The sequence below is a fragment of the Pan paniscus genome, chromosome 1, assembly GCF_029289425.2.
Source record: "Pan paniscus chromosome 1, NHGRI_mPanPan1-v2.0_pri, whole genome shotgun sequence".
In the NCBI taxonomy this organism is placed as follows: domain Eukaryota; kingdom Metazoa; phylum Chordata; class Mammalia; order Primates; family Hominidae; genus Pan; species Pan paniscus.
Genome location: NC_073249.2, coordinates 132050190 through 132077017, shown reverse-complemented (window position 1 = coordinate 132077017; position 26828 = coordinate 132050190). Strand labels below are relative to the sequence as shown.

The window sequence follows — 26828 nt, the reverse complement described above, 5'->3', positions numbered from 1 at the left end:
CCAAGAGACAAGGAGAGCAACACTGGTTCCTGTTAGCATCCAGTTCTTGGGTTTTATCCCTCATTGAGGTGCAGAAGCTTTCCTTCCCTTGTGTATAATAAATTCCTGGCTTTGCATAAGCCAGCCCAAGTGGCCTTCTGTTCCCTGATACCAAAACGTCTTGTCTAATACAAACTCATTATATGCTCCTGGAGGGCAAGGGTCACATTTTACTTTTTTATTCCCGACCTAGGGTTTAGGTAGTACCAATCAATGCTCAGTAAATAAATACTGATTTGACTTAATGTATTGCTTCCTTCTGCAGCTGGATGCATTTGCTATCTGTCTCCATCATTTTTTGCCAGTTATAGAATGTAGGCCTCCAAATTCCCTCAAAAAAACAGAGAAGGTGGAGTCATGAGGAGATCAAGAAATGTCTTAATTTGAGAACTGAAGAGGAAAATACCAACAGTTTTGGCACAGCTCTTCCCTGAAATCTGTCAGCACTCAGGGAAGGGCCAGCAGCAATGATACAGCAGCAATCTTCATGGCACTGTCAGGCAAATCAGGAGGGCTACAAGGGCCTGCTTCTCTCCCCTGTGTGGACAAATGCTTGTGGCTGTGAGTTAAATACCAATGCAATCAGCTCACTCTCAAATGAAACTGCTCTGGCCCAGACTTGGAGAACAGTCTTGCATGAAACTTTTTTTTCCAGTGTTTTAAATTTAACCAGCTGGAAAGAAGTATCATTTTATTAAATCTTTTTGGCCGGGCATGGTGGCTCACGCCTGTAATCCCAGCACTTTGGGAGGCCAAGGCAGGCAGATCACCTGAACTCAGGAGTTCAAGACTAGCCTGGCCAACATGGCAAAACCCTGTCTCTACCAAAAATACAAAAATTAGCCAGGCGTGGTGGTGTGCACCTGTAATCCCAGCTACTCAGGAGACTGAGGCAGGGAGAATTGCTTGAAACCAGGAGGCAGGGGTTGCAGTGAGCTAAGATTGCGCCACTGTGCGTGGGTGACAGAGCAAGACTCTGTCTCAAAAAAAAAAAAAATCTTTATAAAATGAAAGATTTGCTTTTTTTTTTTTTTTTTTCTAGACGGAGGCTCGCTCTGTTGCCCAGGCTGGAGTGCAGTGGCACGATCTCGGCTCACTGCAAGCTCTGCCTCTCAGGTTCATGCCATTCTCCTCCTGCCTCAGCCTCCCAAGTAGCTGGGACTACAGGCGCCCGCCACCACACCCGACTTATTTTTTGTATTTTTAGTAGAGATGGGGTTTTACCATGTTAGCCAGGATGGTCTCGATCTTCTGACCTCATGATCCGCCCACCTCGGCCTCCCAAAGTGCAGGGATTACAGGCGTGAGCCACCAAGCCCAGCCTGAAAGATTTGCTTTTTTAATGGGAAATCTGTATTCTATCAAAGGGATAAAAAATAATGCTCGACTAGTTCATTTGATACAAAGGCCAGCACAACACTACCCAAATACATGCTTTTGTTGATCATCTTTGACAGAAAATAAAGCACGGGGTTTTGAGAGGTTTGCCTAACAAGGGCTTTTAAGCTGCATTCTGTGGTATCATAATAAAAACTGCAGGGTTCATGTTAAACCAAATAATTTTACATGTCACCCTGGCATGTAGAAGGTATTCAGTTAGTTCTTGCTGAATAAGTATATTTCAAACTGTTGCTGAAAGAATAGTCTAGAAACATCTATATGTGATACATTCACATTTGACTCTCAAACCATACAGAATTTGTTAGTGAATACCAAAATTAGCTTCACAGACACTGGGAAGGAAATCAAGACTATTGGGGAGGGAAAGGGGTAGAAAGGGAGGTGTGTGGAGTAGGAGTGGGACCCAGGGAGCTTTTAGTGTACTATGACCGAAAAATTGTAAATTACCACATTGCTGCCTTCTGCTTTATACCAAGTTTGTCCAACCCGCAGCCTGCGGGCTGCATGCAGCCTAGGATGGCTTTGAATGTGGCCCCACACATATTTGTAAAGTTTCATAAAGCATTATGAGATTTATGCTTGGGCCTTTTTTTTTTTTTCTCATCTTATGTCATTAGTGTTAGTGTATTTTATGTGTGGCCCAAGACAATTCTTGTTCCAAAGTGGCCAAAGGAAGCCAAAAAGATTGGACACCCCTGCTCTATACATTACAGTGTATAATTTTATTTTATTTTATTTTATTTATTTATTTTTTTGAGACGAGTTTCACTCTTGTTGCCCAGGCTGGAGTGCAATGGTGCAATCTCAGCTCACTGCAACATCCGCCTCCTGGGGTCAAGCGATTCTCCTGCCTCAGCCTCCCGAGTAGCTGGGATTACAGGCATGTGCCACCATGCCTAACTAATTTTGTATTTTTAGTAGAGACGGGGTTTCTCCATGTTGGTCAGGCTGGTCTCGAACTCTTAACCTTAGGTGATCCACCCGCCTTGGCCTCCCAAAGTGTTGGGATTACAAGTGTGAGCCACCGTGCCTGGTCTACAGTGTATAATTTTTACAGCACTAAAGACTCTTAACATTTTTATAATTTTAGAGAAGGGTCACTGAAGACACAATGCTGCTTGGAGCGTTTTTATCCCTTATTCATTTAAGAACATTTTTTCAGATCGTACGTTTCTGAGTCATTTTTTTAAAATGATATGTTTGTTTACCTACATTAAATTAGATGATGCTGTGATACCACTCTTTCCCAAATAAATATGTTTCCTTTAGAGATAACTAGTTCAGCCCATCCCCAGGTTCAATGAGTCACTAAGAGGACTCACAGGACTCAGCCTACTATCATGTAACGCTAATGGCTATGATTTATTTCAGCAAAAAGATAACAAGCACAATCAGCAAAGAGAAAAGGCATCTGGGGTGAAGTCTGGGGAAAACCAGGCACAAGCTTCTAAGGCTCCTCTGTCAGTAAAATCACAAAGGATAAATTAACCCCCCAGCAGCAAGTTCTGTATGTGAAAACAGGTGTGAAATGTTGCCAACCAAGGGAGCTCATTAGAGACTCGGTGCCCCACGTTTTTACTGGAGCCTGGTCATGTAGGCAGCCCCAACCTGGCACATATGGAAATACTGGCTTCCCAGAAGAAAGCAGGTGTTCAGCACAAACCACATTGTTTGCACAAACAGTCTGGCACAATGAACCACTCTTATCAGTTAATGGTGGGAACCCTCGCAAAATCTCAGTTCTCTCCCACATACCAGCCAAGGGCCAACCTTGCAAGCCTGCCTTTTCACAGGCAGTAGTTCGGGCCTGCTATGTTAATTATTTTCTGCACAACATCATCAACAGAGTGTCAATAATCATGATAGTGACATTTACAAGTTTGATGGGGTTCTTTTTGCCCCCAAAGCTGATGTCTAGTCCCTTTCTTTATCATGAAATTAACATTTATGGAGCCCTTATCACATGCCAGGCACATGGTTTAAATCTTTTAATATTTACAGTAAATGGGTCCTGTTTTTGTCACAGTTGTACAGATGAGAACATTTAGATCCAGCTAAATGAGTTAAGTAACTTGCCCAAAGTCTCACAACTAATATTTGTAGTGCTGGGATTGGACCAGGAGGGCCTAACTCTGGAATAGGCACTGGGGAAGTTCTCAACAGTTTCACCACACACCTTCCCTTTCTTTTCTTTCTTTTCTTTTTTCTTTTTTTAATATGGTCATCAAAAATAATTACACATTCACACACACACACACACACACACACACACACACACACACACACACCTATATCTCCCCATACTGTATGGACAGAACACAAATACAACCAGGTATATAACCTGGTGCAGACTGGCCTTCCAATATGTGTTGAGATGAATGAATAATGAAGCACAACATCTGAATGTCTAGCATTTAAGTACCACATCCTTAAAATATCAACATCATGTCAACTCCTGAAACTCAGTAGAAGGACCCTAATGAAAGAAAACCTAGACAAGCCTCACCAATAAGTGCTTTAGTTACCTGTCCATTTGGACCTGTTTTTTGTCTTGTTTTGTTTTGTTTTTTATCTTTTGAAGTTGAGAAGACTGAATGTCACATTTGAAATAATGCACATATTCATCACCAACAAGTTTTTTGAGTCCTTAAAATGTGCAGAGCACAGAATTACTGCCCTTTTTTCAGAGATGTGTCATCAGCAGCTCTGCTGGAACTACCCTAGAAAATTTGGCCACGGTTCTTGCTCTTGCTGTGTCTGGTCAAACCAGCAGGTTTGATCTGGGACTATAACTTCAATATGTGCCACCCGCGTTTCCATCAGAATGGAAGGGATTATAGCCTTCATCAAGTTGGACTAAGTGGTCTTCCCTGAATGGATTATCCAAGACAGCTGCTCAACGAAAGAAACCACTGCTAGCTCTCTGCACATAAAATAAAATTTTTTTAAACTTCAAAAAAATTAAAATAAATTAAAGCCAAGAGCCATAAACAATTGAAAGCATCTGATGCCTGCCTGGTGTTCCCGGTTCCTGCTGGAGCTCAGCTTCAGCCCAGGTGAGACCAGACGCTGTTGTCATACAACAGGCTTAGCCAAACATGTGGATTTGATTTATCAGAAAGTTAAATTGGGGACTCTAGTGCCTTTTGAAAGACGTAATCTGCTCCAGAGACCTTGCAAAGGGCATGGCTGACCTTGCATCTGTTGTGAAACTGGTAATACCCTCAAGGCAGGGAGGAAAGCAAGTTTTGACAGAGCAGAATTGAGAAGCACGAAGCTGCCAGGAAAGCAGAGGCAGAAAGTATAAAGTAAGATGATAATGATAACTGATTTCTTCTTTGCAACTGATTCTTTCAGGATGCTATCCCAAGGTAATAATAAGACCTAATGTATACAATGCTTTACTGTTTTTTTTCAAAGGGCTGTCACATGTATGATCTCACATCCTCTTCACAGCAGCCTGGAAAGGAGGCCAGATCTGCATTATTACGCCCATTTTGCAGATGTGACATAGGCATAAGGATAATGTGACTTTTCCAATATCTTGGAACTAGTGAATTGTCTTTTAATCTTGGTCAGTGCTGCTCAATCTTCAATGTCCAGACAAACCACTTCGGGATCAGCAGGTTCAGTAGGCCTGGGGTGGGCTCAAGAGTCTTCATTTCTAACAAGCTCCCAGCTCATACAATAAGAAATCAGAATGCAGAATGCATTACTTTTAAATTGGTTATTTGTTCTTATTCTGAAATAAAGCCTTCATTCACAAAAAGCATAAAATTGCACAGATGCTTAAAAATATTATTATAGTCCAAATACCGTATGACCTACTACCTGGCTAAGAATTTGAACATGACCTGAAGGCTTCTCCCTCATGGCACCTCAACCCCATTAGCCCTCTCTCTCTCCTCCCAGGAGAAAACACTGTCTTGGCTTTTGTAATAATTATTTTCTAGCTTTTCTCTAGGAAATGGATATTTTGAAGGGTTTTTTTGTTGTCGTTTCCCTGGTCCCTGAGACTTTGAAATCACCAGTATTTCACACATGATAAAGGTACACAGGCCAAAGAAGTAGATCTTATCTTTTGAAATCTTTAGTAGGAAAATCCCCTAGAGGAGTCCAACTGGGGCTTGCTCTGCAAAAGTGTTCATAAAGAGACGGTATCACCTGCACAAAATACTAACTTTAGGAATGGGGTGTCGTGGGAAAAAAATGGACCCTGGCTCCTTGCTACTGTATCAAGTCAATATTTAACAAATCAGTTAGAGACATTCAGAGTCTAATTCTGATGGCGGGACAGATAAGAAATGTCAGTATCCAGACGAGATAATGAAACAGATGAGGAGGACGTTGCTAAATGTTCTGTCTGCCTTGGGTAGTCTCGCTTACAGTGTTTCCTATTCCTTTCATTTGACGAAATCATCAAGCCTAATTTTCAAGAAAACAAAATTTCCTAAAACAACTGCCTGTAAATATTATCTTTCCTTTGTTCAGCCCCCAGGCTGATTAAAAGTTGGACTGGCAGCACATTCAAAGGGGCAAGAACATAAGAGCTGCCCGTGGTTGTATTTAGTACCAGGTGTCTAGGAAGTCTCGATGTAACAAACAGAAGGATGGAAATTTCTCAGATAGCTTGTGACTAGGCCTGGGAACTTAACAGAGAAGAAGGCCAAAAAAGGCTCCTGCTTCTCTAGAAACTGACCCTCCCTCAGGCAGTCTCTACTATGTGTGTATCAGTTAACTATTGCTGTGTAACAAATCATCCCAAAATGTAGTAGTTTAAAACAGCAACCACCATTTCTCATGATTCCTTGGTTTGGCTGGGAGATTATGGTGCCGGTCTTCCCTGGACATACTTTGGCTGAGGGCCAGCTGGGCTAGAAGGACTAACATGGTTTCACGCACAGAGCTGACAGTTGGTGCTGGCTGTTGTCTTGGGTACCTCAGATTTCCTCTTTTTTTTTTTTTTTTTTTTTTTTTGAGATGGAATCTCGCTGTATCGCCCAGAGTGGAGTGCAGTGGTGCAATCTCGGCTCACTGCAAGCTCCGCCTCCCGGGTTCACACCATTCTCCTGCCTCAGCCTCCCAAGTAGCTGGGACTACAGGCGCCTGCCACCAAGCCCAGCTAATCTTTTGTATTTTTAGTAGAGACAGGGTTTCACCATGTTAGCCAGGATGGTCTTGATCTCCTGACCTTGTGATCTGCACACCTTGACCTCCCAAAGTGCTGGGATTATAGGCGTGAGCCACCACGCCTGGCCGGATTTCCTCATTCTTAAATGTTAGACCCAGGGATGCTAAATATTCAAGATTTTAATGAGCCTCGGTTATTAAACCACTGGTAGCTTGAAATCAGCCGTGGTGGGAATACTTTTACCACAAAAACATAAGCAAATGCTGTAAATCAAGTCTCTTTCTGTGGAATGCTGGTTTACCGGAACACTGCTGCCTACATCTGTGTGTGCCTTGTAGAGCCCTTGCACCACGTGGCTGCTCAGTATGTCTGTTAAATTGAATCCTCAGTTAAGAGACAGAGAGTTGTAAACAATGCTGCAGTCTTAGTGTCAAAAAATATCCAAAAACTTATAAAATTAGGGAACTAGATCCAAGATAGCTGAGTTTCTTTTGGGGATATGCAGTGATCACCACACACACACACACACACACACACTCTCTCTCTCTCTCTCTCTCCCCCACTCTCTCTCTTTCTCCCTACATATTGTAAACAGCATCAGCAGCTCTGTTCATTTAAACTGTTAACAGTTTTTGGATGGGGAGTTTCTGACTCTGGCATAAGTGTGTAATTATACACTTATATCCTGAAATATAAATGTAATCATCTAGTTTCCCACAGGACAGGAGTCCATAAAGCTACACTGATGTGTCTGAGAGAGATATGAAGGTGAAGAAAAGATAGGACAGTCAAGAGGCATGCCTCACCGTGTATCTTTATTTCTGTCCTCACTGTGTTGTCTGTGTTCTGGCATATTTTGACTTGTGCCTTTCTATGGCTGCCTCTGCACATAACTCTGTCTCTTCTGCTGTTGACTAGAGTGGGTAGTTTGTCTAGTTTTCTCTGAATTTGTCTGGGTCCCCCTCGGATCTCTATCCTGGTGAAAGAGGAGTATGCATAGCAAGTTTGGTTAGTTGCCTTTTCTGCATAGATTGCTATGTTTCTTGACTAAGCATTCCCCGGGGCCTTGGAAAGCACTGACCCCCTGCATTTCCAGGACTTGTTTGCATCCGGAAAATGACTAATTAGGTCCTTGGGACTTCATTACGTTCCTATCCCAGGTATCTTCTTTGCTTCTTCCACTGCCTTTTTTTTTTTTTTCTTTTTCCTTTTTTGACTGGCCAGAGAAAAGTAAAGAACAAAAGTAAAGCTCATAAACATAGTCTATCCACTTTTACTTGTGTTGCAGAACAGTCTCCTGTGCTGCTGGCTTTCCTTCCTTTGCCCAGTCTTAAATGTTAGCGCTCCCCAAGGTTTTGTCTTTTGACCTTTGACTTCTGCCTCCTCTCACTTACTGGGTGGTCCTGGGTGATTTAATCCACTCCCTATTACTGAAACTGATGGCCCAAGCCAGACAGCCCCAGAGCCATGTATTCACTTACCTACTGGACATCTCTAATGGAATATCCCATATGTTCTCAATGCTTACATTCTGATCGACACTTATTGCCTATTTCCTTAAACCTCAGCTTACAGGAGACATTCTAGACATCTTCTCCCTCATCTTCAGACCCATCCTATTGAGTCTACCTGTTTCAGTTATCCATTGCTGTATAAAAAACTACCCTAGGCCAGGCGCGGTGGCTCACGCCTGTAATCCCAACACTTTGGGAGGCCAAGGTGGGTGGATCATTTGAGGTCAGGAGTTCAAAACCAGCCTGGCCAACATGGTGAAACCACATCTCTACTAAAAATATGAAAAGTAGCTGGGCGGTAGTGGCACACACCTGTAATCCCAACTACTCAGGAGGCTGAGGCAGGAAATTCGCTTGAGCCTGGGAGGCGAAGGTTGCAGTGAGCCAAGATCATGCCACTGCACGCTAGTCTGGGCAACAGAGTGAGACCCTGTCTCAAATAAATAAATAAATACAAATACAAATAAAAAACTACCCTAAAACTTAGTGGCTTAGAACGATTTATTATTTCTCATGATGCCATGGGTTGCCTGGGTATTCCTCTGCTGGTTTCCCCTGGGCTCCTTCATGTGTCTGCGTAAGTTAGTGACAGCTGGGCTGGAAGGCCTAAGAGGGCCTCCCTCACACATCTGACAGTTGACGTTGGGGAATGGTTGCTGGCTAGAGAGCCTCAGTTCTTCTCCATGTGGCCTCTCATCTTCCACTAGGCCAGACTGCCTTCCTTGCATTGGAGTCTCAGGGCAGCTTTCCAAATGAACAAAGGCAGAAGCTGCCAGGCCTGTTAGGCCTAAGCTTCAGGACGCTTAGGTCATGTCTGCTGCATTGTATTTGTCAAAACAAGTCACAAGTCCAGCCCAGATCCAAGAGGGTGGAAAAACGAACTCCACTCCTCCAAGGGAGAAGCAGCAAGGTCACACTGCAAAGGAGCATACAAACTGGGATGGGAGGAATTTATGAGCATAAAACAAACTAGCACACTAACATATGAAGGCCTGTAGAATTTGTTCTCTGTCAAGGTCTGTCCCAATCTGACCTGTGTTTTAGGATGATAACTCTGGTGATTTGTGGATATGAGTTAAAAAGGTCAGAGATTAGAAATAGGAAACCCAGCAGGGAGTACATTTCAGTAGGCTAGGCAAGAAGGAAGAGGGCATTGTTCATAGGCTAGGGATGGGGAGTGCATATGGAGAAATGGACATGAGATATTTCTGAAGTAGAATTAGAGAGAGGCCAGTGTTTACTATATGCTCTGTACCAGCATAGGTGATATAGGGAGATGTGAGTAAGATATTAGTAAGAGCCAGCCAACAAATAGATACTCAAATATTTGGTTAATGAGGAACTTAAAATCTTTTTTGGAAAAAAGGAAAACCTAACAACAACAAAAAAAGATTCTAGTGAACTACACATGTTTACTTCATCTGATTACAGAACCTCTCTTTCTCGTTTTTTTATTTTTTTGAGAAGCAGTCTTGCTTTGCTGCCCAGGCTGGAGTGCAGTGGCACGATCTCAGCTCACTGCAACCTCTGCCTCCTGGGTTCAAGTGATTCTTGTGCCTCAGCCTCCTGAGTAGCTGGGACTACAGGCATGCACAACCATGCTTGGCTAATTTTTGTATTTTTAGTAGAGACAGGGTTTCAACATGTTGGCCAGGCTGGTCTCGAACTCCTGACCTCAAGTGATCTGCCCACCTTGGCCTCCCAAAGTGCTGGGATTACAGGAGTGAGCCACAGCAGCCGGCCACTTTCCCTCTTCTGAACACACATTATACTTACCATCTGTCCTGTTCTCTGCACATGTAATAACATACTGCCTTCTACTGTTTTGTTTTGTTTTTTTGAGACAGAGTCTCTCTCTGTTGCTCAGGCTGGAGTGCAGTGGCGCAACCCTTGGCTCACTGCAGCCTCAACCTCCTGGCTCAGGCCATCCTCTTGTCTCAGCCACCTGAGTAGCTTGGGTTCCAGATGTGCTCCACCACACCTGGCTAATGTTTTGTAGAGACAGGGTCTCACTTTGTTGCCCAGTCTGGTCTTGAACCCCTGAGCTCAAGCGATCCTCCCACCTTGGCCTCCTAAATTGCTGTGAGTAGAGACATGAGCCACTGTGCTGGCCTTCTATTATTATTTAACCTTTTTATTTTTGTTAACCTTATTTTTCTTGCTAGATTTTAGATCTGTGAAAGGTCTAATGATGTGAGGCCACTCAGGAAATGCACAGAATATGCTCTGTGCCATATTAGAAGGAAACAAATTGGATGGGGACTCTTGTCAGAGAAAACACCAAAGAGATTAGAGTTGCAGTGGAATAATTCTTAAAAACACACATAAGACAGCAAGTGTTCACCAAGAAGATTGGTGGCTACCAAATGCTTGCTCCCTTTTCCGTAGCAGAAAGTTGTTGTTGGGAAGTGGCTCTGCAGTCAAGGGCCATCTTTCCCAGCCCCACCATTCCTCTCCATGGAGTCATGTGATTCATTCTCAGAAAAGGAAAGTGAGTGGGAATGGTGGAGGCCACATCTGGGCCACCATGGTTAAGACGCAGATTTGCCTTCTCTATTCTCACTTTCCTTTCTGCCAGCGGGACATAGAGGATGCAGAGGGCCTGGAGGATAACGGATCATGGGTGAAAGAAGCTTGGGTGTCTGAATTACTGCATGGTGGAAAAACTCCCCCCAACAGGGAACTCTGGCTTTGGGCTGCTCTTTGAGAGAGACATAAATTCACTGTGTTCAGCCACTGAAATGTGGGAGGATTATTTGTTACAGCAGTGTATTAGTCAGGGTTCTCCAGACAGATAGGACCAATTGGTTATGTATACGTATAGAAAGAGATTCGTTGAGATTTATTGTAAGGGATTGGCTCATACAATTATGAAGGCTGGCAAGTTCAAAATCTGCAAGGTAATTAGCCAGGCATGGTGGCATGTGCCTGTAGTCCCAGCTACTCGAGAGGCTGAGGCAGGAGGATCACTTGATCCCAGGAGGTCAAGGCAGCTGTGATCATGCCACTGGACTTCAGCCTGGATGACAGAGTGAGATTCTGTCTCAACAATCAAACAAACAAACAAAAATTTGCAAGGTAGGCCAGCAGGCTGAAGACCCAGGGAGGGCTGATATACAGTTGAAGTCCAAAGGCCATGTGCTAGTAGAATTTCCTCTTGCTAGGGGACGTGAGACCTTTGTTCTATTCGCCACTTCCACTGATTAGATGAGACCCACCCACACCATGGCGGGCAATCTGCTTTACTCAAAGCTGACAGATTTAAATTCTAATCTAATTCAAAAGCACCATCACAAAAACATCCAGAATAATGTTTCACCACTCTCTGGGCACCGTGGCCCAGCCAATTAACCACCCCAAGCAGCTAACGCTTCCTTTATTTGCACCAAGATGTGTTGTGACTAGTAGCCAACTCATGCAGAAATGTCATATTTCTCACTCCTCTGTCTTCACTTAGAGGCTGTTCCTACCCTGGTAAAGAAAGATACATTATTTTCAAGGTATAGTGAATGCCTCAAACTTTCTACCACGATATAAAGACTTGTTTGCAAAAGCCCTGGAGAACAGAGCATAATCATGACATTGTAATCCATTATGTCTGCATAGGAAAGGATATGGTCACCTGGGTTTTATTAAACAATTTCTGTCTCTGCCTAGAATCAGAATCAGGCACAGCGAAGATTACCACCAAGGAGCCTGCCCCACGTTTCCATTTTCAACAGAAATAAATGATGGGTTATTCTTGTAGTTGAGTGCCCTTTAGAGTGAGGTCGCCTGACTTCTGTTGTGTTCACTGTTGTGCCTCTCATGTCTTGATTCTTATGATGAAGTTTATAAGCAGGGTAGAACAACAGGACTGAAAAGAGGATGGATATAAACCAGTACCTTAGGGAACAACTAGTAAAATTAACTTCCTTACCTTTGGCAGCAAAAATGGGCACTCAAAAGCTAAACATCTCCCCTGCCCCTTGCCATGTTTTATAAGAAGTGGAGGGGAATTAGTATTATTTCTTGGCTCTAACAATAAAACTAAAAAGTTTCCTACAACCAGCATTCTGATCAATGCCCTGTAATAATCTAGGTAACTTACTACCCTCTTTATGAAGCCCACCCTTACCACTCTAGAACCCTTTATTTCTTTTCTTTTCTTTTCTTTTTTTTTTTTTGAGATGGAGTCTTGCTCTGTCACCCAGGCTAGAGTGCAATGGCACAATTTCAGCTCACTGCAACCTCCGCCTCCCAGGTTCAAGTGATTCTCCTGCCTCAGCCTCCTGAGTAGCTGCGATTACAGGCACCTGCTACCACGCCCGGCTAATTTTTGTATTTTTAGTACAGACAGGGTTTCACCATGTTGGTCAGGCTGGTCTCAAACTCCTGACCTCAGGTGATCCAGCCTCCTCAGTCCTCAAAGTGCTGGGATTACAGGCTTCAGCTACCATGCCCGGCCAGGACTCTATTTCACAGGCATTTATTCACAAATATCAATTGAGCATCTACTATATAGTGCTATATAGCATTACATCAAGAATTGTAAAGAACTCGAAAAAGCACAAGTTGTGGTCTCATACATCTCAATAAACTCAAGATATAATATCCACGTACACTAACTTTGTGTGTGTGAGAGTGTGTATGCTTAAAGGATAATGCTATTCTGCTTTTATTTATTAATTTTTTTAATTTTTTGAGTCACCGTGTTGCCCAGGTTGGAGTGCAGTAGTGCAGTCACCACTCACTGCAGCCTGGACCTCCCGGGCTAGGTGATCCTCCCCTCTCCGCCTCCTGAGTAGCTGGGACCACAGGCACACACCACCACATCCAGCTAATTTTTAAAATTATTTGTATCCATGGTGTCTCTCTATGTTGTTCAGGCTGGTCTCAAACTCCTGGGCTCAAGCAATCCTCCCACCTCAGTGCTGGGATTACAGGTGTGAGCCACTGCACCTGCCCAAGTCCAGGAGAAACTTTAACCCTCTGTGTTCCTCTTGGACTTTCCTTGTCTAGGATATCTGAACACTGTCTATGGCCAGTAGAACGGGCTGGTTTTATAGATCCCTTACCTTGAAGGCCAATCTGCCTCTCTGATCTCTTTTTAAAAATCCCTTTTTCCTCTGAATTGTAATGGAATTACGTAATCACTACTGAGGGGATCTGGGACAGGGACAAGAGGGGATAGGGAGATCTTATTTGTGGGGGAGAGTGGGACTGTCCGGCAGCCCAGGGGCCTGTGGGTCTGGTCTACTTCCTGAGAGTCCCTCCCTGATTCTAGAAGGAGGACAGGGCAGACATGGCATGAGGAGGAAGCCTGTTGACTTGTTGACTTGCAAAGAATCTTAGCAAGGTACCAGAGTGAATGCACCCGGACACAGGGAAGCCCACCATGTGGACATAGCTTGGTTGCTGCATGTGTAACTAGAAAAAATACAGTTGTCTGTTGCTGGCTTCCTCCTTCTCCCTTTTTTTCCCCATCACTTGTTCTTGAAGCTAGTGGGAGTTGGATTCTTCCTGTTTGACCGTGTTGGAGGGATATCCTAGCCTTCAGCTCTGTGGCCTGCAAGCCCCTCAGGCCTCTCTCATACCTCGAAGAGGAGAGATGGGGTCAGGAAGAGACTTCCTACTTTCACTATATAGTGCAGCTCTTGGTTTATTTATCAGATTGAAATGTTTGTTTGTTTGTTTATTTATTTATTTATTTCAGACAGAGTCTCACTCTGTCACCCAGGCTGAAGTGCAGTGGTGCCGTCTTGGCTCACTGCAACTTCCACCTCCCGGGCTCAAGCGATTCTCCTGCCTCAGCCTCCAGAGTAACTGGGATCACAGGTGTGTGCCACCACGCCTGGCTAATTTTTGTATTTTTTTTTTTTTAGTAGAGACAGGATTTCACCATGTTGGCCATATGGTCTCAAACTCCTGGGCTCAAGCGATCTGCCTTCCTTGGCTTCACAAAGTGCTGGGATTACAGGAGTGAGCCACCACGCCTGGCCTGGATTGAAAACTTTAGACTGAGGTTTAGGTACTTTTGTTGGGTTCAACCTTCAGTAATTCCTCTAGGCTAGGGTTCAATCCCAGTAACCAAGCTCACCAGTCCTTGCTCCCAAATATAACTGCTACTTTTCTCTTTTTTTTTTCAAGCTGAACCTCAAAAAGTTAGCCTGGCGAGGGGAGGATGATGAGATTTCCCCTCTTGTCACATAAACAAGGAAGTAAAGGAGGCCCCTTGTGCTCTCAGAACTCCAAGCATGAAACGATGTGAGTCTAAGCATTTAAATCACTTATCTGGGATGAAGCATAAAAAGCTTGATTTTTTTTTTAAACCAATTAGGTTTTAGCCTCCATGATACATTTTGGGGCCTGTGGTTATCACTGCAGTTACACTTCAATTCATGCATTGGATACTTTGAAAAGGTTTAATAAACAATAAGAATATCAGCTGCCATTTATATTTATGCTCCTAGCACTGTCCCAGGGGCTTTAATATGGTACCTATAACTCTTCCAATTATTCTCGTTTTAGAGTAGAGATAACTAAGACACAGAGAGGTGAAAAAAATAAGCAAACAAAAAAACCTGCCCAAGGACACACGACAGGTCAGAGGTTAAAAAAAAAAATTAGCTGGGCGTGGTGGCGCACGCCTGTGATCTCAGCTACTCTAGAGGCTGAGGCAGGGTTCACACTCTGGGCTCTTGGTTTACCGAAGTTCTCATTTATTCCACTATCTCATAAGAAAAATGAAGCAAATCAAGTCACACTTTAAATCGACTGAGGAGATTTTGCTGTAGAAAGGAATCTGGTAAATCCCTTCATCAAGTAAATAATCCTTTGTGTGTAAATCTGGACTTATATAAAGTATATGTTTTTTGGCACGGTTAAGGTGAGCTACCATGTTCCTTTCCGGAAAGTAAAGATGATTTAAGGAATATGAAGGAGGCCTTTGTTCATTCCTTTGATGGATATTTATTCAGTGCTCCTCTGTGGGAATGCTAAGATGAGAAAAGCAGACGGTCCCTGTCTTCAGGGAGCATATCATTTTTCACTACCCCTTGTTATTGGGTTGCTAAAAAAGAGAATGTCTATTTTATTTGTGGAAGTAAGTCAGTAGTTTAAAAAACTTTTATTTTCTTTTCTGCTTATTGCAGTAATGCATCTCATTAAAAAGTGTAAAAAAACCAAACATTATAAGAATGTATAATACAAAAAGTTAGTTTTCAGTATTGCCAGCCCCAAAGAAACAACCACGGTTATAGATGAAAATTTAGCCCTTAAAACTCTTTCTCCAGAGGAGAAACAGAGAATACCAGCTAGTAATTTCCCTATCCTGGCTCCTGCAGTACCTTCAGGACTTGGAGATTTTTTTTTTTTTTTTTTTTTTTTTTTTTACTGGGCGGCTCCTGACCTTGGGGCAAACAGAAACACAGCTGAAAGTAAATATGGAACAAAACTCTGGCCATGGGGCCTGAGAAAGGCTTTTTTCCACTGCCTTTTAAATGTATTTTCATGAAAAGACACCAAAGACATTTAAAGTTAGGATTGTTCTAGAAAATCCAGGATAGATAGCCACCAGATGTCTATGGGGAATCAGGGCACACCACAGTAAACACTCAATAGATATTTGCTGGAGGGAGGAATGAAGACTCTACTTATATTTAGAAAATTAAAACAACCCTGAAATACATGCTGGATTTTACAGGTTTTCGATTTATCTCCTCCTCTTTTTTTTTTTTTTTCCCCATGCAGAGCAAAGGGAAAAACAGCTAAGTGTTTCCTGGCTGAATTGTATTTTGCTTTCAGTTTCTGCCATTTCAGTTCCTGTTATCGTGCTTTGAGGTGCACTGAACTGCAGCAAACCCAGAGGATCCAAGGCTACGCTGAAAAGCCTCTGACCACAGTGCAGGGAGCAGAAGACATTAATGACGTGATGTCGACACAACCCGCACTCAGGATCCTCCAGGAAAAGAACACAGAGATAACCCCGGATCGATGGTACTTTTTGAAAATGCTTTACTGCAAAAGAGTGGCTAGGGTTTTACAAGGGCTATGAAGAAACATATTAAGGTTAATAAAGCTTTTTATTGAGTGTTTACTGAGTGTTACTATGTGCTTTACATCTATTAACTCATTTCATCTTCAAAACAACCCTATAAAGACGTTACAACTACAATCCTCACCTTACAAATGAAACAACTGAGGCACAGTGAAGTGCAGTGGCCTGCCCAGGTAAAAAGCAAGACAGAATTTGAACCCAGGCAGCCTGACCCCAGGGTCCAGGTATTAAACCATTCTGCTATAGTGCCTCTAAGATAACAGAGAAACTTGATGAATTACTGGGTTACTGAATTTTAGTTTACATAGGTTGTTTTTTTCCCCTTAAGAGTAGAACAAAACATACCTAAAGTATGGAAAATAACATTTATTTTATTTTATTTATTTATTTGAGATGGAGTCTTGCTCTGTCACCAGGCTGGAGTGCAATGGTGCGATCTAGGCTCACTGAAACCTCCGCCTCCCAGGTTCAAGCAATTCTCCTGCCTCAGCCTCCTGAGTAGCTGTGATTACAGGCATGCGCCACCATGCCCAGCTAATTTTTGTATTTTTAGTAGAGACAGGGTTTCACCGTGTTGGCCAAGCTGGTCTCGAACTCCTGACCTCAGGTGATCCACCTGCCTCGGCCTCCCAAAGTGCTGGGATTACAGGCGTCAGCCACTGCGCCCAGCCAAAAATAACATTTAGAAAAGTTTTTAGCCTTGGAGCCCTGGAGGCAGAGGCCACAGTGAGCCGTGATCACGCCTAGGCACTCCAGCCTAGGTGACAGAGCAAGACTCTGTCTCATAACAAATGACTTCCGATGGGACAGCCCAATGGGAGCTATAGAAAACCAATGGGAAGTAAAATTGGATGACTTATGCCCTTGACTGCAGGAATGCAATCACCGTGGGTAATGGGAGGATAAATGGGAGAATGGAGGCAGGGATTTAAACCTTGCCATCCATGTTTACTAGCTGCAATTAACCCTGGGAGTTTCTTAGCCTCCAGCGTTGGCTTCCCTCTGAGTTGTGGGTTGGCCCCAAAGATGCCAAAATTTATTCCAGTTATAAGTTATATTTTAACCAAATTTCTGGTCTCCATTTTTCCTTGGAGAATCACACAAGAAAGGAAATAAGACTGAGTTTCTCCAAAAATAAAATTATGTCATTTTTCTTTTCTTTTGAATTCCATTGATAAGCTAAGTGTAGAAAATAGTCCACTGCTAGTGTCAAACTTGTAGATGAGAAGCACAGCACATCAAACAAAAACCTCAAGGTGTAAGAGTCTTTTTTTTTTAATCAAAATTATGCAAATAACAGATGAGGCTGGACGTGGTGGCTAACGCCTGTAATCCCAGCACTTTGGGAGGCTGAGGCCGGGCAGATCATGAGGTCGGGAGTTTGAGACCAGCCTGACCAACATGGTGAAACCCAGTCTCTACTAAAAATACAAAAATTAGCCAGGCGTGGTGGTGCACACCTGTAATCTCAACTACTTGAGAGACTGAGGCAGGAGAATCACTTGAATCCGGGAGGTGAAGGTTGCAGTGAGCTGAGACCGTGCCATTGCACTCCAGCCTGGGCAACAGAGGGAGACTCCGTCTCAAAAAAAAAAAGAAAAAAGAAAAAAATAACAGATAATAACCTGGTCAGGGAGAAAATTCAAATGTATAGAAACCCATGTTCAAAAAAGTTAGAGTTCTTCATTTCCTTAATTTTATCTCCTCCACGGGGTAAGTATAAATTTAAGTGAAGAAAATGATTTTAATAAAGTCAATTTAAAAAATTAGCTTCTGCTCTGAAAACCAGAATGACAAAATTTAGCCTTAAGTTTGTGTTCTTGTTATCATTTATTCATTGATAGGCGGTATCTCTTTAGCTCTCATGGTAGTCAAGCTGTTATCTGAGTTTCAGGTACTGTAAATGTGCTTTAATTGTATAGTTTTTTTTTTTTTAGAGACAGGGTCTCATTCTATTGCCCAGGCTGGAGTGCAGTGGCATGATCATAGCTCACTGCAGCCTTGAACTCCTGGGCTCAGGCTATCTTCCTTCCTCAGGCTCCAGGGTAGCTGAAACTACAGGTGCACACCACCACCCCTGGCTATTTTTTAAAATTTTTTGTAGAGATATGGTCTCACTATGTCATCCAGGGTGGTTTTGAATTCCTGGCCTCAAGTGATCCTCGCACTTCAGCCTCTCGAAGTGCTGGGATTTCAGATGCTACCATGCTCGGCCTGTGTATTCTTTAATAGATCTGCATGATAATTCAAAAGTCAATTGTTCTCTCTTTAGTGCTTTGGGTAAAATGCAGTGGAGTGGAAAGTCGGCCTAGGAGCTAGAATGCCTTAGTTTTAGTTAGGGCTTTTGTGACCAGCCACCTGTGTCTTGGAGTATCTTTGGTCCTGTGTCCTCACCTGCTAAAAATATAAGTGAGGTGTCCAGTTATAGACCTTCTATCTCTAAATTGTGTTTTCGCGTCTGAGGTTTTGTTTTGTTTTGTTTTGTTTTGTTTGAGATGGCCTGGCCTGTTGCCCAGGCTGGAGTGCAGTGGCATGATCTCGTCTCACTGCAACCTCCACCTCCTGGGTTCAAGCGATTCTCCTGCCTCAGCCTCCTGAGTAGCTGGGATCACAGGCACACACCACCACGCCCGGCTAATTTTTGTATTTTTAGTAGAGATGGGGTTCTACCGTGTTGGCTAGGCTGGTTTCGAACTCCTGGCCTCAGGTGATCTGCCCCTCTCAGCTTCCCAAAGTGCTGGGATTACAGGTGTGAGCCACTGCACCTGGCCTCACATCTGAGTTAGTAACTTCTGTTGATGGTACTCAAAGAAGAAGAAAAATATCTAATTTAAATTATTTTTCTTTTGCTGACTGCAAGCAGAATTAGCTTATTTGTGCTTTGGCAAACTCCTACTCCTATGGTTCTGTCTTTTCTTTCAACCCCATAATGGCTATTTTGTATCTCAAACTTATATTCACATGATTACATCTGATTTATTTTGCATGTCAGTCTAACCACTAAGCATATGTCATCACGTTACTTAATTTATAACAGAACATAAATTTGCTGTGTTGGCTCCTTTAGTTAAAATAGAATCTAGTAATTTACAGTCACCCACAAAGTAATTCACAGTGAAGAATACTAAATAACAATTAACAATGGCCAAGAGGCTCAGGAGAGAAAAAATTCAAGGCAGATTTCTGTTAAAAAAAAATTTTTTTCTTAAAAAAAAAAAAGCTACTATCTTGTTTTCTATCTTTTTTTCTGGCATTCTTCTGTCCACAGAGACAGGTTTTTGTTTTTTGTTTTGTTTTTTATTTTTGAGACAGAGTCTCGCTCTGTCACGCAGGCTGGAGTGCAGTGGCGTGATCTCAGCTCACTGCAACCTCTGCCTCCCGGGTTCAAGCTATTCTCCTGCCTCAGCCTCCTAAGTAGCTGGGACTACAGGCACGTGCCACCACACTCCGCTAATTTTTTTTTTTTTTTTTTTTTTTTTTTAGTAGAGACGGGGTTTCACCGTGTTAGCCAGGATGGTCTCAGTTTCCTGACCTTGTGATCTGCCTGCCTCGGCCTCCCAAAGTGCTGGGATTACAGGCATGAGCCACTGCACCCGGCCACCAGAGACAGTTTTATACTCTTCATTTTTGGAAGAGCCCCTCTCTAAAAAGCCTCAGAATCTGTTAGTATCTTTCTGCAGGGGGAGAGGGGAAGGTATACAGAGAATCTAATGAAATCTATAGCTTGTCTTCCAGAAAATACATAGATACACGTAAATCCCCAAAGTCACAGCCATTTCCATGGACTCCAGTTTAAGAATCCCTGGCTTGGAAGTTGGGGGAAACAAGATCCAAAAATGTTGGATATATGATTACTGACTATATTATACAGCAAACAATGGTATAAGCCAGACCCTTAGTATTCCAAAATATTTAATATATAATTTGGGTAGGGAGTAAATTAACTCCTATTTACAATCCAGTAAATTTATGAAAAATATCATGTTAACAGGTTTGGTTAAACAAATCTGGGTTTCAGACCACTGTGCCCCTCTCCAGAACAGTAGCAGAAAAATGTAAGGAAATCCTTCCATTGTTACTGACTCGTTTCCTTTTCAGAACTGGAATATACCTTTTAACATGCATTGCCTTATACTTAAATCTATACATTCAGCATTCTTATATAAGTCACGACTCTTTCTTTCTTTGCAATAGAAAAGTCCCTAACAAAACAAGGATTCATGTGGTAGCCCTTGGATACTTTAATTATGTGACTAGACAATAGAGGAAACAACAAATTCATAAAAACAGTGACATTCTAAATCACAATTGTCAAGATTGATACCAAGTTAGAGCCTCCACAAAAATCACTGATGCTTCTAAGAATTCAATGACTTCTGTTGCTCGAATCAGATCACTCTAGCCAATGTTGATATGAAGAATGTATGGGCAGCTCCCCAAAGACCTGTTGCCACTTACTCCAGTGTTTTTAGAACAGAAACAGAAAACTTTTCCTGGTGGTTTATAAATCCTTCTAGGAGTTCTCACTGGTTTACGGACAAAGGCAGTCTTTTAAGAAAACTTTGTTTAAAAAAAATTATAACCGACAGGAGGCTGTAGTAACAATTTGAAACATGAAATACATACGTGAAATACATAAAAAGAAAACTAAAGCAAAAGAAAGGAGACTCCAATTAGGAGTCTGGAGTGGCTTTATTAAGCCCATGACTTTAAAGCATGTTGAGAGGCAGACAAGTGACTTCTCTAAGCATAATGAATGGAGTTTTTCCATTAAAGAAAGGCTGTACTATTACTCTACATGTCCAGCAAAAACTAGTTTCATTTCAGAATTAATTTTTTCAGTAGTAGAAATTACATTTTTTCTGCTTTCCTCTTGGCTCTTTCCTTATTCCTTTCTTGGGTCTTACGCTACGTGTTTCACCAAATGGCCAGCTCCTGTTTACTCTGCTTGCTCTGATGAAAAGATCATTTGCTGCCATGCGAGTGGGAATCTCCCAGCTTTACCATTTTGTCTGCTGGGCCTCTCTCCTGTTCCCGCCACCATTACTGGGGTTGACACTAAGAAACGCTCACAGGAAACTGGTGCCAGTGGTGGCGTGGGGATGAGAAGGAAGCCAAACAAGAACTGCAGGGAACTAGAAGGCCTACTCTGGGGGCGATCTTCAGAAGGCTTCTGCGGAGTAGTGAAGGTCGGGTCTTCTGCATTGCAGGGTGCCAACCATTGGGCAAGTGTATGCTTCTTCACATTATCTTTTGGTTCATGTATCCATGTCCTCAACTAAATTGAAAGTTCTTTGATGGCAGAGACCAGGTGGTAGATGGTTGCATCTATTCATTTGGCTTCTCCCACACACTTTCCTATTCTTCTCTTTTGGGCTCTTTGGGTAATTTCTCCCCTACCCCATATGGCATTGATGGGGCTATCAATCACAGTCCCAGACCTCCCTGGTCATAATGATTGGTCCATGGGGACTTGGGCAGAGCTAATCAAAGGCTTCCCTCCTATTGATAAATGAGTATCGAGAGAGGCATTCATTCTCTGTTCTTTGGGGTTGCTGAGTTGGGAGATGTGAACCTGAGGCTTTTGGTGATTGTTTTGCTTGCCAACTAGAGAATGCCTGCATACAGAATGAAGACAGGAAGAGAAGAGCAGGGCCAGGAAAAAAGAGGAGGCCAAAATAGGGCCCTGACAGTTATTATTTGAGCTCTTGAATCTATCAGGCTTTGAAATTGGGTTGAGACCTAGACTTTGTTTATCTGAATCAAAATTATTTTTTAATTTAAGTTGAGTTTCTATTATCTCAACCTTAAAAATTTTAAGTTAATTTCTTTTTTCTTTTCTTTCCTTTTTTGGGACAGAATCTCACTCTGTCACCCAAGCTGGAGTGCAGTGGTGCAATCATAGCTCACTGTAACCTCGACCTCCTCGGCTAAAGGGATGCTCCTGCCTCAGCCTGCCCTGTGTAGGTGGGACTATAGGCGCATCCCACTACACTCAGCTAATTTTTAAAAATTTTCTTGTAGAGATGGGGTCTTGCTATGTTGCCCAGGCTGGTCTTGAACTCCTGGCCTCAAGTGGTCCTCTGCCTCCGACTCCCAAAGTGCTGAGATTACAGGCGTGAGCCACAGTCCCCGGCCACAGATAATTTCTTAAGGTTCATAATGAATCAACAGCATTGTTATAGTGCCAAGTGCACCATAGATGTTGGTTGGTGGAAACATGATTTGTTCAAAAACTGATTCCAATTGTACTTTAGCAGAGGGCAAAAATCTTCAGAAGATATGGCAAAAATGGTACAGGAAAATCTATTCTAATGCTTTGTTAATATTCCCAGCCCAGAGATACGACACTTTTGGGTAAGGGCTGACAGGAGGGACGGGGCGGTGCAGTGAGCACAGGGGCTAAAAAGCACAGCATCCAAAGTCAGGCAGGACTAGGTCTCAATGTTGGATCTGCCACCTGGCAGCTGTTTGACTTGAGGCAAGTCACAGAGCATCTCTAAATGTCAGTTTTATAGAGAAAAGGGAAATAGTACCTATAGTTTACTGGATTGTGAGGATTAAATGTAAGGCAATTAATACAATGCTAAGAGGCACTGTGAGTACCCAATACATGCTTATTATAATGATTATCAGTGTCTTGGAAGGAGACATTGCTATGAATTAAACTTTATAAAATCATACAATTATTTTTAAAAATAGAACTGAGAGGCCCTTTGAGAGCAAAAAAGTACTCATCTCTCTCTATATAACACTAAAAAAAATTTATTAGTAATTTAAATCCCCTGCATTTCCCCCACAGCCTGCCTTTGGCTGCATGCAAATTTAAGACATGAGACAAAGTTCGATTCCTCTATATAAGAAAGGGATGGATTGTAAAGTCCATTGACTGTTGTATCTGCCAGCACCAAGAATATTCCTGGGAAATGGTAGATACATTAAAAATATTTGGTTTTTTAAAATTAATTTTTTATCTTTTTAGATTAAAAAGATTTTTTTTTTTAGAGATAGGGTCTTGCTGTATTGCCCAGGCTGGTCTCAAACTTCTGGATTCAAGTGATCCTCCAGCCTTGGCCTCCCAAAGTGTTGAGATTACAGGTATGAGCTACCACTGCCATGCCCCGGCCAAAAATATTTGTTGAATGAAGCCAGGTGCGGTGGCTTCATTCAACAAATATTGGAATATATATATATATTCAATATATATCTCTAATATATTAAATATGTTAATATAATATTCAAATATATATATATCTAAATATACAAATATTTTTGACAGGGTTTCCTGTCACCCAGGCTAGATAACAAATATATATATATTTTTATATATATATGTGTATATATATGTGTGTGTATATATATATACATATACACACACACACGTTAACATACATATATATATACATATGTACATATATATTTGTTGAATGAAAATAGACTTGGAATAGGGAGAAATCTTGAGTGTGACTGGAGAAAGGAAAGGGAAAAAAATACCTTTGTAAAGGGGAAAGGAAGAGAGAAAGAGAATTTGGGCAGCTGGTAGAGGAAAAGGGAATTTGGTGGGGGGAAAGTATTTCAAGAAATCTTTAAGGATGTTTTGCTGGTGATATATGATACAACCCAACCTCCCCCACACCCTCCGAATCTTCAGTAAAAACCAACACTGCTATTCAAAGCCTTTGGAATCATACTTAGGGGATTTTAGCATGTGACAATGCAGGCAACTGACCTCCAGGGCAGACATGGGGCCCAGGAAGCCTGATTACATCTGTATTGTATCCAGAGGAACAAACAGGGCCCAGAAAGGTTGCCACTAAAAGTATGGCAAAAACCACAATTACTTTTGCACCAACCTAATAGTAACTACTCTCTAGGGCTGCTGTGAGGATTTAGTGAATTAATACATGTAAAAGACTCAGCATTGTGCACTCACTACTATTATTACTGTTAACTTTAGATACTTGTGGTTAGTATCCAAAACATATCAAAAAGTGACTACTTGGTTTTAAGTACATCAAATTATGCCTTCTAAAAAATATTGCAATATTTTAACAGTTTTTTCCATAAATTTGCTTTTTCAAATTACCTATAATGTGATGGGTGTTTCCTTATGAATAGTAATTGAAAATATGTTTGGCTAGATTTTATTTCTATGTCTCAGGATGTCCTTGGAGGGAAGGCAGGGGTCTTAACATATCAAAAGTAATTTCCTGGCTTTAGAGTTTAAAGGAAATAAACAAAGACCTACTTATTTGATTGGCCAAATGCTCGCTCGACAGGGTTAAAATCTAATTAAAGTATCTTTTAGATGTTCCGTGGTTGGACTAGCAGCTGTAGGTCAGAACAAAAAGTGAAATCCTAGGATTAACTGTCATACTCTTGTATCAAATATTTTTCTGTTGATTCAACTTCCCATGGTAATTTTTTCTGGATGAGGCTTTGCCACCACTTGTGTCTGCCACCTTCTGAGTTGGCACCGATAATGTAGTACGGAATAGAAAAGCAACTTATCTGATGGAAGAGCTTTTCAGGACTGTCTCTGTGTCTCATGAGAGACACGGGTACCTGCAGATTCTGTGGATTTTGTTGTGTGGAGCATGAAAGGGAAGAGTCATGGAATCGCAAGAATGATAGGCTAAGCCCTGGCTCCGCCACTAGCCAGCTGTGCAACCCTAAGCAGATACTCAAGCTTTCTCAGTTTTATTTTCTCCAGAAAAGTGGTAATGATAATACTTACCTCATTAGGTCCACCCCTAACATTTCCAGGACCCCTGGCAAGAGTATACACAAAAACCTCTGCCACCGCCCCCCTCCCTTCTCTTTCCATCTGGCTCCATCCTGCCCTTCACACCTCAGCTTGCAGGTCCTAACTCCTGCCACACCATTCCCCACTGAAAACCACCCATGCCATCTCTCAGCCCAGGGGCACAGTTCACTTGCATTCCATGGGGCAAGGAGCCCATGCAAATCCTAGAAGCAGGCTCAGGCCACTGAGGCAGGGAATTTTGGGGCCTGGGCAGCCAGAGTTTGGTCTAGAAAAGTGTGGCCCTTCCATCCCCATAGGGAGGAAAGTGGCAAATATGTGTCTTTAAAGTGTGGGCCTCAGTTGCTTGGGTCTGAGGATTAAATGAGTCAGTGCACACACAGCACTTCTGACATCAAGCGGGGAGTGTGCCCTTGGAGAAAGGGATCCTTCAATAGGAGTCAGTGCCCTTAAGTCTCCTGTAAAGGTCTTGTCAAATTGATGTTGGAACACCTCAAATATTTACCAAACAATGAGAAGCACAGTCCTTAGGTGGATAAAGATTATGGTGACATTTCAAACTCGATAACAGTGTATTGAAAGGCCCAACATAGACTATTTCAAGTCAGAGAAACCTATTCAGGTTCAGATTTGCAGACTGATCCTTTTCTCTTTTTTTGTTTGAGACGGAGTCTCAAAATATTTGATACTCTGTCACCAGTCTGGAGTGCAGTGGCACAATCTCGGCTCACTTCAACCTCTGCCTCCCAGGTTCAAGCGATTCTCCCGTCTCAGCCTCCCGAGTAGCTCAGACTACAGGCGCGTGCCACCACACCCATCTAATTTTTGTATTTTTAGTAGAGACGGGGTTTCACCTTGTTGGCCAGGATGGTCTTGATCTCTTGACCTCGTGATCCACCCACCTCGGCCTCCCAAAGTGCTGGGATTACAGGCATGAGCCACCGTGCCCGGCCCACTTTTTTTTTTTTCATGAGTTAAGCATGAAATAAAAGTAATTTTTAAGTGTCCTTTCTTGTTCTCATTTAAAAACCTAGTTTGTTTCATTTATCTATAATCAATACATTCTTTGGCTTTTTAGCATCTGAAAATTTCTTACATGATATATATTTCTAGAGCTTTTAATTATGGAAATGCTGAAACGTGTATGAAATAGAGGGAATATAATGGGCTTATTTGTGAATCTCCATGTACCCTCTGCCCAGTTAGCTTCCACACGTATGGCTAATCCTGTTTTATCTATAAACTCTCCTTCCTGCCCCACTCTGGCAATGGATTTTCAATCAAATCTCAGGCCTCTTATCATTTCATCCAAAAATACTTTGTTTTTTATAAGATTTTGATGAAAACATTTTAAGCTTTTTCCATCTGGCTGCTTTAGACTCCGCTTGTTCAACTGGGCTGTCAATGGACCAAACCACGAGTCTTTTTAGATGCCTTGCATGGTTTTAGGTCCAGATAATTCAGGGCAAATCGGTTTGAAAATTGAACCTCTTTTAATTTGTCTGCCAGACTGGAACTGAATAAGGGAACATTTTGGATACTTTTTATTCCTTGCTGAATTTCTGCCAACTCTGTATATGGTATTTCCATAAAAGTCTTGTTTTTCTCCCTTTTCTTTGAAGAATGAAACTTCTTTTCCCTTTTTTTGAGAGGCGGGAAGAGACTGTCCCCAGACTCCATTCCTCCTGCGGCTGCTTGGCTTTCCTTGGGCTATATTCCCTTCCTACTCTGAGTGTGTACGTTCTGGGGGTTGGCAGTCCAGTGGGGACCCAGACATGGGGAGGGTGGGCCTTCTTGATGTCATACAAAGATTACTGCACTTCAGTCACTGGAGCTCAACTGAAAACTTAAAAAAGTTCTCTTGGGCTGGGTGCAGTGGCTCACGCCTGTCATCCCAGCACTTTGGGAGGCCGAGGTGGGTGGATCATGAAGTCAGGAGTT

General features: G+C 42.4%; 1 non-coding gene across 2 annotated transcripts in view; it reads left to right on the top strand.

The window, feature by feature from the left end:
* The window catches only part of LOC100992247 (uncharacterized), a 35857-nt gene extending 19695 nt beyond the window's left edge, over positions 1 to 16162 (top strand). For both annotated transcript variants that reach the window (XR_008626196.2, XR_008626198.2), the window contains exons 3-4: positions 14215 to 14331; positions 15817 to 16162. This is a non-coding gene — a transcript (uncharacterized LOC100992247). The remainder of the gene's footprint in view (positions 1 to 14214; positions 14332 to 15816) is intronic.
* The last annotated feature ends 10666 nt before the right edge of the window (positions 16163 to 26828 follow it).